Source organism: Piliocolobus tephrosceles, chromosome 11 (assembly GCF_002776525.5).
Source record: "Piliocolobus tephrosceles isolate RC106 chromosome 11, ASM277652v3, whole genome shotgun sequence".
NCBI lineage: Eukaryota > Metazoa > Chordata > Mammalia > Primates > Cercopithecidae > Piliocolobus > Piliocolobus tephrosceles.
Window position 1 is genome coordinate 104,519,451 of NC_045444.1, and position 12,558 is coordinate 104,532,008.

General features: G+C 46.8%; 1 pseudogene; it reads left to right on the forward strand.

The window, feature by feature from the left end:
• The first annotated feature begins 715 nt into the window (after positions 1-715).
• On the forward strand, positions 716-9,951 carry LOC111545683 (annotated as a pseudogene).
• Positions 9,952-12,558: the final 2,607 nt, after the last annotated feature.

A 12,558-nucleotide genomic window follows, 5' to 3' on the forward strand; every position in this document is an offset into this window, starting at 1 on the left:
GAGCCCCCATTGTGGGGTCTGATGAGGGTCTGCAATACCGGTCCCGGACACAGCCAGTGATGAAGCGACCTCAGGGAGGGGAGAAGAGAGGGTGGCAGTGGTGGGGTCCTCGGGACAGGAACTTCAGACAGTCTGATTGGGGGGCAGGGTGAGAAACACACCAAGAACATGACAGAGGGACAGGGAGAAGATAAAGGGAGACAATGAGGAAGAGGCAGAGATAAGGGACAGAGATGGGGACACAGCCTCCGCATGGGGGATATAGGTGCAGGACCGGGCCAGGGCAGAAACTCTGGGGCATCCCTTGTGCTGGTTTTTAGATGCGGTTCCTGGGGTTTGTGAAAACAGCCGTCCTCCCAGGCCCCTGCTCCGCTTCCCTGATACTAGCCTCTGGGGCAGCCCAGCCTGGAGAAACGAGGACCCGGCATGGAAAGACCCCAGCCTCAAGGAGCAGAGCACAGCGAGGATGGGAGGCCCCAGCCCACGTGGGAAACCCGCCTGGCCCATTGCTGAAGACAGGATCTCATTAGTGGTCTCACATCCATCCTTTCGGGAATGGGATCAGGACTGGTGGGTCGGCACTGGTGACCAGCACTCACGGGGACCGCTCAGCTCAGTGAAGTGGAGAGAGGAAGGAGGAGCGTGGTGGGAACCTCCCCACCCTGGAGCGCCGCCTCACAACCCAACCAAACAACACGGAAGAGACAACCACAGGAACAGCAGCTGCGGAGCTCCACGGCCTCCCTCTGCCCCCTGGTGGCGAGAAGGAAGAAAAGCAGGAGCAAGTGCTGAAAACGAAAAGGAAACTAACAGCAGTCCCACTAACCACAATGGATCAGCCCCCATTTGGCCAATAGGTGACTCTACCCCAGGCTGGCCTAAGAGGACCCATTTCTCATCTCACCATTCTGCCCCAGTACACTACCACTTCTGGATCCTGCCTCTACTACTTCTTCCCTGCAGCGTCTTCGGTTCCCCCACCGCTGTGAGCCAGGTTCCCCCTCCAGGCTGCTGGGCTGAGACTGAGTCACTTCTTCCCAGGCTGTAAATCCTGGGACAGCTCTGCAAGGCACCGTCACTAGGGAGGGACTCAGGCAGCAGAGCCGCGCTCTCGTGCCCCAACCAGCCACGCTCTCCTGGGTGAGTAGCAGGGAGACCCTGGAACTTACGAGGATAGAAGGGGAGTGATACCAGGAGCCAGGGAAGATAAATGCATGGCAGAGATGAGGGAGAGGAGGAGACACATGGAGCCGTTCGTGGATTTCACACAGGATCTGGGCTGGAAGAGGCTGCCGAGACCATCAGTCCAATCCTTGGTCTACAGGTGGGGAAACTGAGGCTCAAGGAAGGTGAGTGACTTGCCCGAGATCACACAGTGAGTGCATAGCCAGGCCAGGATGGAGACCCAGGTCTCTGGACTCCTGACCCCGTCCTCCCTAAATCCCATGTCCCACCCACCTCCCTCATTTACCTCCATTTCCCTCTCCCCTCCCCTCCACTGTGTCCCACTGCTGTACCACTGCCACCCCACCCCAAACTCCAGCAGCCGCAGCCTGGGAGGCAGGACACCTGGGTTTTCCACTCCATACCTGGTCTTGACTCTAGGATCTCAGAATAAGGCCACCAGCTGTCAAGGCCACAGTGTCCCTCTCTGGGCCCCAGGACCCATCAGGAGGAGAAGAGGATGAGATCCCCCTGGAGAGAAAGGCAGTATTAAAACCAGGTGCCCTGCTCCGCACACACACACAGCATCTGCTCAGCCCCAGCCCTGGGGCCGCACTTTACTTCTGCACCCTCTCCTCAAAGAACACACATTTTCCACTCAGCTGGGGCCCAGGAAACAATGAGTGGGTGTCTCGAGGAGGATGAGTACCTGGGCAAGGCTGAGGGCCCCCCATGGGGAAGGAGGGGACACCCCAGCCTAGTGTCCACATGGCATGAGCCCTCACAGTGTCACTTACACCAAGTCAGGGCCCAGAACACGGGCCCTTTGGGCACACAGACTTGAGTTCAAATCCTGGGTACCTCTGTGATGTTGTATAAAAATCTTGCCTTCTCTGTGCCCCAGGTTCCCCTCTAGCCTCCCAGGGTTATGTGGGGATGGAATGAGACAAAGATGTTAAACAATTAGCACAGTGTCGTCACCCAGGGACTGCTCAATCGATGGAGGCCACACCTTCATATTCACATGCTGGCCTACAAGAGAGAGCTGGGATTTTCTCCCCACTTGCTGTGTGGCCGGAGATAAGTCTTTCCCTCTACAGACTTTCCCTCTACAGACTTTCCCTCTGTAGGCTCTGCATCCTCCTTTGTGTAAGGAGAGAGCTGGGCAGTGAGACTCAGGGTCTTTCCTGGGCTCACAGTCCAAGTCACAGGGAATCACATTATCTAGCATCCCATGACTGGGTTAAATTAAAACAGGGGGGTGAGAACGAGTGAGTCTAGAAGTCTAACTCTATAAAAGGAACAACAGGTCCAATTTGAACAAACAGGTGACTTAGGGATGCTGCTAAGGTTAGCCACTGGGTGGCCTAAAGGATCTCTTAGGTCGTGTACAAGTTTGGGTTTAATACGACAGAACCAACACTCCCTCAAGTTACCCAGAGAAGCTACTGGCTGTGAAATCCTAATTACAGCATAATGCTGCCAAGTGAAAGGGGTAGACATAAGCAAGGAGAAATTAAGAAAGGTAAGAGACTCATTACGATAAGGAATCTTCTTCAGTGTTTTGGGGGAAACTGTCCACAGCATGAAGTCATCAACTTCTCACTCTGGTTTGCAGTTTAAATGTCTCTGGTTATGGCATCAGGTATTTTGGTATCTCTGCATGGCACACACATCAGGCATGAAGGTTTTCCTTGAAATTTACACCAAGTTGCCCAGTTCCAGCTTGAACTCTCCAGGAACAGAGCAGTTCTTGTTCTTTGTAATTCCATGGGAGAAAATTGGATTGGAGGAATCTACAAGAAGTCAAGATCTAGTCCAGTCTACAGGTAGATAATAAACTGAGGCTGGGCACGGTGGCTCACACCTGTAATACCAGCACTTTGGAAGGCCGAGGCAGGCGGATCACTTGAGGTCAGGAGTTCAAGACCAGCCTGAACAACATAGTGAAACCCCATCTCTACTAAAAATACAAAAAATTAGCCGGGCGTGGTGGTGTGTACCTGTAATCCCAGCTACTCAGGAGGCTGAGGCAGGAGAATGGCGTGAACCTGCGAGGTGGAGGTTGCAGTGAGCAGAGATAGCACCACTGCAGTCCAGCCTAGGCAACAGCGCACAACTCCATCTCAAAAAAAAAGATAATAACTGAAAAACCACGAGCAGAGCTACAATCTAATAACAGGCACACTGTAATTTTTCTTCTGAAATATAATTTTTCTCTCTACAATCACTCTCATTTCTATCAAAGATAATCAAAGTAAAACTAATTTATTTGCAAAATAAGTTTAGCGTCATCAAACCTTTGCTGCTATAAATGCAGCAAACATAGTAATTGACCACAGAGGTTTTCTTTTAAAGCTTGCTTTGTTGGAACTTTTGATAGGAAATCTCAAATTAGATTTTTTAAAACCTCTTGAGGCTAGAAAGCCAAACCAAAACAGACTTCAGACTTCACCAGCAATACCTATACATTTCTTCTCTGGACATTTTCAAATATGACATCCCAGTCAATGCCCTAGTAATATAGCCAATACTGTCAATATATCCTGTTATAAAGAGAGCCGATTCCTATTGAACGGAAAGAAATAACTATATTACCATACAAACAAGAATATTCACAAATAGTTTCTGAATTCTGGAAGGATACTATATGGAGAAAAAGTAAATGTTTCCATTTTTGTTCACAAAAGTACATTTGGCCAAATTGCTGTAATCTATAAATAGTTTAAAAGAAAAACAAAGTTTCATAAACTATAGCAAACAAAATATTTAAAGAACCAGCCAAATTTCAAATAAAAATTCATAAAAAACACTATCCTCCTCAGTTCATTTAACCTCATGTAATTAACTTTGTTCTGCTTGACCTTGATTAGAAGTTTCATTAATAGCATCAGTCTCTTCAATAGAGTTATGGAAATTCTCACCCAGTCCAATGGTATGATCTTAAAGTTACCAAAAACCTATACTTGTCAGAGTCCTTTCCATGAATCTCCTTGAATACATAACACCTTAGAATTATAGCTGCTTGAAAAAAAAGTTTTCAGAAAAACACCAGAAAAAAAGCAATTAATTATGGAAAACATGTCTTGAAATGGCCATGGTTAAAGACCTTATTTGTGTTTATTATGATGATGCAACTCAGAAGGAAATTTGGGCATCAGAGACACAGACAGAGCTGAGTTTGCTTTTACAAAGTGCTCCATCGGTAAAAATGTAAGTTTTGGGTGATTCATGGTGAATCTGTTTTCATTTTAATCATTACATATTCGTTTTAAATTAAATTAACAAAAGTGAATCGATTTAAAGAATATTACACTTCAGCAGACATGGCCAAAATGTGAAAGGTGGTTTAGAGATAATGGAAGTTTGGAAGACCCCAAATTAGATGATCGTGTTATCAGTGAAGAGTGCCCTCAGCTGCTAGTAACAAAAACCTAACTCCCAATGGCTTAAAAACAGCAGGTGAGGGGTTTTTTGGTGGTGTTATTTTACACAAAACATTTGCTAATGTTGGTTGGGGGCTCAGCAATGTCCAAGGCTGACTGCCCTCTTTCTGATTCATTTGCCCTTTTCCTCATGGCCCCATGATGGTTGCTGCAGCTCTAGCAGTCACAAGCGAAAGGAAAGAAAAGGGAGAGAGGGTGCCAAGCAGTGTCTTTATTTCCTTTTGGTGGGAAAAGCAAGGGTTTTCCCAGAGCTCCCAGCAGCCTTCTCCTTGACCTTCATTAGCCAAAATCATATCCTTGGCCACTCCTAAGTGTAAAGAAGGCTGGGAGAGTAGGCAATAGATTGCATAACTGGTTTAGACCATCCTCATCCAATGGTGGTTCTATCAGTGAGTAAGGAAGGGGCATCACAGCACAATAAACCAACATCAGTAAAAGCAAACTGAGAGTGGCTGCTGTCTCTTTAAACTTCCTGTCACTATTTATACATGAAAAGAGAACGCAGCAGGAGAGTATGATCTACCTTTAAAAATAGGCTTGCCAGTGGCAGAATTGTAGGCATTTGTGGCATGATAAATTTGACATTTGTGGTAAGGCAAGATTTACACTTCCATTAGAGGATGGTTGAGAAGGAACAATGGCAGGCACACCAGGTGGGCTGTGTGGAAGTGAAGCTTTCAGGCATACCTGTGGTATGAGTGTGTGACCAAAAGCAATAGACAATGAATCGCGCTGGTGACACGTGATCCATGAATCACAGTAGAAATGTCTCCCATTATTTATTTCCACAACCGTTGATTGAGCACTTACTATAGTCCCTGGAAGAGAACACAAAGAGGAATGGAAGAGGATTCTTGCTCACAGGCTGGGAGAGGACAGACTTGCAAACACATCATTGCAGTATAGTAGGGTTCATGTTATAATGGAGAATTGATGAAGATGCCAGAAGACTCAAGCCAGGGGACAGACATTAGCTGCCGGGGGAAGTTAAGGCAGGTTCCCAGAGAAGCCGTTCTCCATTACTGAGATGGGGGGAGCAGTGACCTTGACCCCAGCTCTTCCATTCGTGGACTGCCCCAGCTCTGTGGTCTCTCTGCTAACCATCCAGACTCTGGGAGTGGCCTATGCCCCCAGCCTCAGAGCCATTTCAATCAACCGGTCATTGGCACTGGTTGTGCCAAAGAGTGGCTAGCAGCAAAGGAGCATTCATTTTCCCTTCAAATCCCCACCAGACTACCTCAAAGAAGCCTGTAAAATAAGTAAAGATTGTGTTCCTGTTGTCCAAACACAGCTCAAGTGCAGCTCTCCACCTGCTTCCCACTGGATTGCCCCCAGTTTGCTCATAGAGAGGACTCCTTCTGAAGTCTCTGCTGTAAAGCCAAATCCTTCCCCCCTTTATTCTTATCAGACAGTTGCAAGCTTTCACGGGTGATCTACCAGGGAATTTAGGAATAAACAAATGGAAATAAATTCAAGAAAAGGAAAAGAATAAAAATGATCATCCATAGAGTGGAGAATTCAGATAACGGACCCTCAACCCCAGCTTCACACCTGGGACCCCCCGCTTGGTCATATGGACCCTGGCAGTCTCTAATCACAAGTCTGTGATCCCTTGACTTAACTGTTCTTCTCCAGATGTAGACATGGGTGGGGCTCAGAAGGGAGGTGTCGTCTGACTTGGTTTCGTTATTTCCCTTTATTCATCAAGTGCCCTCTAGCTGTTAAGTCACTCTGATCCCTGAGCTGCAGCTCCTATGGTTGGACACACCCGGCTGGGGCCTCAGGTTGGAAACCACCTTTGCTTGCTAGGATTTTCTTTGGGGTAGGATGGCTTGGCTTGACTTCATTTTAGAAAACGTGTTCATTTCTGTGGGACCTGAGGATTTCTGATAAACTGGCTGCCCTCCTCCTCCCTTATGACCATGTACTAAACTCTGACTTCATACATGGAGGTAGGTGAAGAAGAGGCCACAACCTCCTCCTCCCCTCTTTTTATACCTCACCGTTTTGTGGGAAGAGGCTGACAGTTTTCCAATTTGATGTTTATTGCTTTGCCCTAAGACTTTGTCTTTGGTGAAAATGCAAATACTGGTAGGGAGGGAACGTACTAAAATGTGTGTATCTGAGTGAACTTATCATAGATCTTCAGGCCTGGCAGCAAATGAGAGGTGGATGACTCTGTCTTCCTCGATTTGCTGATGAGAAGACTGAAATCTATAGGGGTATGAGACCCCACTCAAGGTCACAAGACTTATTAATGGTAGAATCAGGATAGAACGAGAACTACATGCTAGATGTCCTTACAACCAATCCAAGTAATTTTCCAAAGGCTTTCAGATGGTTCTCTAGAGAACCCTGCGGCTTTGAGGGCCTTTTCAGGGGTCATTTGTGTTGGGAGATCAGCAAACCCTCCCCGACAGCAGTTCGGCTTTTGTCTATTTCACATATTGGGCTTCTGGGAAATTTTTGTTTCAGCAAAATGCTTCACAACAGGAAAATATTTGAAAAGTCTTGAATGACTCTGTAGATTTTGGGGGGAAATTCAAGGACCAAGATTGAGGCTTTATCCTCTCAAATGGCTAAAATTCCTTTAAACAGAGGACAAGGCTTAAAATACAGGTTAATGCAAGGTGTTGCTACCACTTCCTTCACCTAGTAAATTTTAAGAATCAGGGAGAACATAAGAAAGGAAATAATAGAAGGGGCCACCTGGGAACAGGTTTGCCTTCTTGCATTTTGCTTAGTGCTGGCCCTTCCCTGAATGTCCAAGACCAACCTAGTCCCCCTATCCGAATGCACAGACTGAGGATAGAGAAGGCTAAAGAGGGACAGAGGTAGAGACACTGGCCGAGAGGAGGCAGTTGTAGGTTGAGCTAGGGCTAAGGCGTTTTCCCCGTATTCCATCTTACCCCATACTCAGGCCAGGCCTTGGAGTTATGGAAGGTAAAGAACACTGGGAAGCCAACCTCCAAGAAGCCCAGGTTGGAGGCAAAGGAGGAAGGGGAGCTCTAGTTGCCAAACCAACAGGGAAGCAAAGGATATCCCAGTAACTGCTCTCACATCCTTAATGAGAGTGCCTTGAATCCAAGCTACTAAATCACATTTCCTTCCGTCTAACCTTCCAGCTAGATCAAACCATGGCTGAAACTGAAGAAGATATGGAATATTACAGACTCATGGATGTGGTTTGGTGAAGAGCATTCATCACTGACATGCCACCTACAGCAAAAGATTACAGCCCCTGTAGACTAGAAACTGAGACACTCGACAAGTATGTTGTGGTCATTACCTATGCCCTAGTGTTCCTACTGAGCCTGCTGGGAAATTCCCTGGTGGTTCTGGTCATCTTATACAGCAATGTTGGCCGCTTCATCACTGATGTCTACCTGCTGAACCCAGCCTTAGTCAACCTACTCTTTGCCCTGACCTTGCCCATCTGGGCCACCTCCAAGGTGAATGGCCGGATTTTGCACACCCCTGTGCAAGGTGGTCTCACTCCTGAAGGAAGTCAACTTCTATAGTGGTATTCTACTACTGTCCTGCATCAGCGTGTACTGTTACCAGCCCATTGTCCCTGCCACTTGTACACTGATCCAGAAGCATCACTTGGTCAAGATTGTTTGTTGGCTGGGTGCAGTGGCTCATGTCTGTAATCCCAGCACTTTCGGAGGCTGAGGCAGACAGATCACCTGAGGTCAGGAGTTCGAGAGCAGCCTGGCCAACATGGTGAAACCCCATCTGTACTAAATATGCAAAATATTAGCCGGGTGTGGTGGCACCCGCCTGTAGTCTCAGCTACTTGGAGGCTGAGGCAAAAGAATCACTTGAACCCAAGAGGCAGAGGTTGCAGTGAGCCTCACACTTTTGTCTTCATCGTGCCGCTGCTGGTCATGCTGTTCTGACACAGATTCGCCCTGTGCATGCTGTTTAAGGCCCACATGGGGCAGAAGCACCGGGCCATGTGGGTCATCTTTGCTGTTATCCTCATCTTCCTGCTCTGCTAGCTGCCCTACCACCTGGTCCTGCTCACAGACACCCTCATGAGGACCCAGGTGATCAAGGAGATCTGTGAGCATCGCAATGACATTGGCCGGGCCCTGGATGCCACTGAGATTCTGGGCATCCTTCACAGCTGCCTCAACCCCCTCATCTACGCCTTCATCGGCCAGAAGTTTCACCATGGACTCCTCAAGATCCTGGCCACGCATGGCCTGGTCAGTAAGGAGTTCTTGGTATGTCATCCATTACCTCCTACACTTCTTCCTCTGTCAATGTCACTTCCAACCTCTGAAAACCATCAACGAAGGAATATCTCTCCTCATAAGGAAAGAATAACCAACACCCTGAGGTTGTGTGTGGAAGGTGGTCTGGCTGTGGACAGGCACTATCTGGGTTTTGGGGGGATACTAGAGGATGTGGGGAAGTTAGGAACTGGTGTCTTCAGGGATCATGCCAACCTTCTGAAGAGCTGCTGACGTACCTCCAAGGACCAGCCTTTGCAGCTCCATGGAAAGGAGGCACCAGCATTCCTGTCAAACGTTGCATCTTTATCCCACTAACTGACTAATTAATTCAGTTTTTTTTAAGCTAGTTTGACTTCCGTTTCTATCATTTGACATCAGAAGAGCCCTAACATTGTCAGTCCTCACATGGGACATTTTTACACAGATGAAGCTAAACCACAAAGGCAAACTTGCTAGGTGGACGGCAGGAAACTGAAAGAGGAGAGGACAGACAAGAGGAGCTTTGAGTAGATGGTGTGCAAATGAGCTGTGGTCTCTTCAGCATGCGTTCATTCCTGTGATCATTATTTATTGAGCATTTAATAGGCTCCAGGCACCAAGGACATAGAGTGAACAAACCGACAGGGCCCTGTCTCCAAGGAGGGAAAACAGAATAGGAAAAATCTGCAACTCACGGAAAGCATTTTGGGAGGGAGGGGTCAGCTCTCTCGGAGCTCCTCATTGTCTTCTTCCAACCTGGACTGTGCCTCTCCGTGCCTACTCTTCTTCCCCAAATTGATTTAGCTATATTTCTAGATAAATTTTAGACACTGCTTATCAATTTCTGTATAATATCCAACTAGGATTTGGATTTGGATTGTATAGAATCCATAGGAGAAAATTGACATCTTAACGGTATTGACTCTCCCAGTCTAAAAGCACAGTATCTTTCTCCATATATTTAGGTCTGAAATATAATAAAATTTTAAAGAGTTTATTTGAGTAAACAACAGCTCATGAACTGGGCAGTTCCAAACCAGAAGCAGTTCAGAAGCTCCACTGAGGGAATGCAAGAGAGAGGCTTTTATAAGTTGGACACAGAAGTATAGCAAAAAAAAAAAATTGATTGGTTACAGTTATACAGCTGCTTTATTTGGTCTATCCTGTTGGGAAGTCCCTATTACATAAGTTTGTTGGCTACTTCTGATTGATTGAGATAAGTTTTGTTTTTCTTTAATATGGGCATTTACAAGAAATAGCTTATGTTTCACTTATGTTTGCAAATCAAGCCAGCTTGAGGTGATTTATAAGGCCTACCTGGTTTTGTCTTCTTGGGGATTCTTGAGGCCTGATTCCAATTTTAATTTACTTTAACAATTTTCCCTTTTTGGTCATCCTTTCAGCAAGCAAAGAGTATGAGTAAGCAGTATAGCGTTATTCTCAGTTACTGCTACTGATGTAGTCACTGGAACAAAGAGTCCTGTAGATGCCATCATCATCAACAGCTACCCCAGGATGTAAAATCACATAGTCAGCACTATCCAAAATTGCATAGTCTTTGTAGGCTTGAGTAGTTGGGCTGTTGACTTATCCAAGTTGTCTAATCCTTGATGGCAATCATTTGATGAGTGAGTGGCTGGTGGGAACCACCATGTGAGAGACTACGACACACTGAGGATATAAAGGCAACAACAATCAGGAGAATAATATCCAAGGACTGAAAAATTCCCTGGAGCAGAGTTTCCAGAATTTAATCAGCTAAATAAATCAATAACGGAGGTAGTACCTGATTTGAATATATATATATATTAGTTTCTTAAGGTCTTTAATTTTGGGGCAACTATTTCGGATTTGTTGACATAGAAACACCATTTCTTATCAATATGAGCATAAGTTTTTCTTGTTAAGTTACACAGCTTAAAGAAAACTCAGGGTATGTATCTATGAAAACAAAAGAAAAACAGAGGTTAATATTTCGAGCAAACTATGATCTTAGTTTTTTAGTCCAGAGGCTAGTTAGTTGAGATTTCTAGATTTGAGTTTAAAGCATCTTCATAAGATGAAATGAGGATGGCAGCTGCAGTCTGATGGATTTACCTCATTTGCAGTTTGAATGTCTCTGGTTATGTCGTTGGTTGTCCTGGTAAACTCTCCAAGTGATCCCCATAGCAGCAGGCATGAAAGTTATTCATACATGATCTGTTGTAGTGATTTTTCTGAAGCTAAAATCATCCAACTTCAGCTTGAAGGGCTTGGGAAATGGGCAGTTTTAATTTTTAGTGAAACCAGGAAAAATCAAGACTCAATCAGTTTACAGGGACATAAAACTTCAAAAAAATGAACATGATCAGAATTTGATAATGGGTGTGTTACAGTTTTCTACTGAAATACAGTCTTTATTATAGTCACTCCTATTTTTACCAAAAATAATCACAATTATTTTGTTTCTACAAAATAAGTCTAGTTTTGTGATTGCAGTGTTGCTTTTCTGGCTGGAAACCTCTGTGGCCAGTGGTGCCTCTGCCCAAGTTTTGGTCTTACATCCAGGGAGAATGAGGTAGGCAGACAAGTGGAGGGTGAGCAAGATGATGAGAAGGTTTATTGCATGTGAGAACAGCTCAGAGGAGACCTGCAGTAGAGTAGCCCCTCTCTGTAGGCAGATTGTCTCATTGAGTCTTCAGCTCTCAGCAGAGAGGAGGCCCTGAAATGGGTGGCTCCTCTATGTAGGCAGGTCATCCCAGTGAGTGTTCAGCTCTCAGGAGAGACGGCAGGTCTTCTCTGCAGCTGATCATTTTGGTCATCTGCCACTCTCAGCATACAGGAGGCCCTGAAGAGGATAGCTCCTCTCTGCAGCTGGTCATCCAGTTGTCTGCAGCTCTCAGCAGAAAGGAAGCCCTGGAGAAGGTAGCTCCTCTCTGCAGCTGTTCTTCCCAATATCTGTTCCACTCTCAGCACAGAGGTTAGCTCCTCTCTGTAGCTGGTCATCCCAACATCTGTTCAACTCTCAGCAGAGAGGGTAGGTCCTCTCTCCAGCTGGTCGACCCAACTTCTGCAGTTCTCAGCAGAGATGAGGCCCTGGAGAGGGTAGCTCATCTCTGCAACTGGTCGTCCCCACAGACTGCTCTTCTCTGGCTAAGTCTGGGGTATGTATTGTCTTCAGACGGGGGAAGTGCATGCTGATTGGTCCATCAGCAGCCATGGATGGGCACAAGAAAAAGCACCACAAGCTCTACCTCCAGTCCACAGGACTGGCAGCCCAACCCCCAGACTTTGAAGGTGGGGCTTCACCAGTGACCCACCACCTTCCTCCCAGGAGCCTATCTGCCTCCTGCCACCATCCATGACATCCAGGCTGCTCACATGAAGGGGCACCCACAGGCCAGTGCTGAGCTGCCCTCAGCCCCATCTTGGATTTCCTCCCATGCTTGTCAGTGCCCAAAGTCCAGAAGGGGGCTGAGGAGGCAGGGGGCTGGTGTCCCAATACTGCTTTAAGTGTGCACCCACCCAGCAGGGCTATGACGGTGCCCAGGCTCAGATGCAACCTTACTGCATGATTGGAGTGGGCACCGGGAGTGGGGAGAGGCCAGGGAGCAGGAGCAGGCACTTCTGAGCCTGCAAAGGACTGGGAGGCCTTCCGAGGCCTCCAAGAGCACAGAGATGCCAGGATCTACAGCTAGGCTTGGGCAGCTGCAGTGGCACCCAGGGATGGGTCTCCTGCCTGCTCC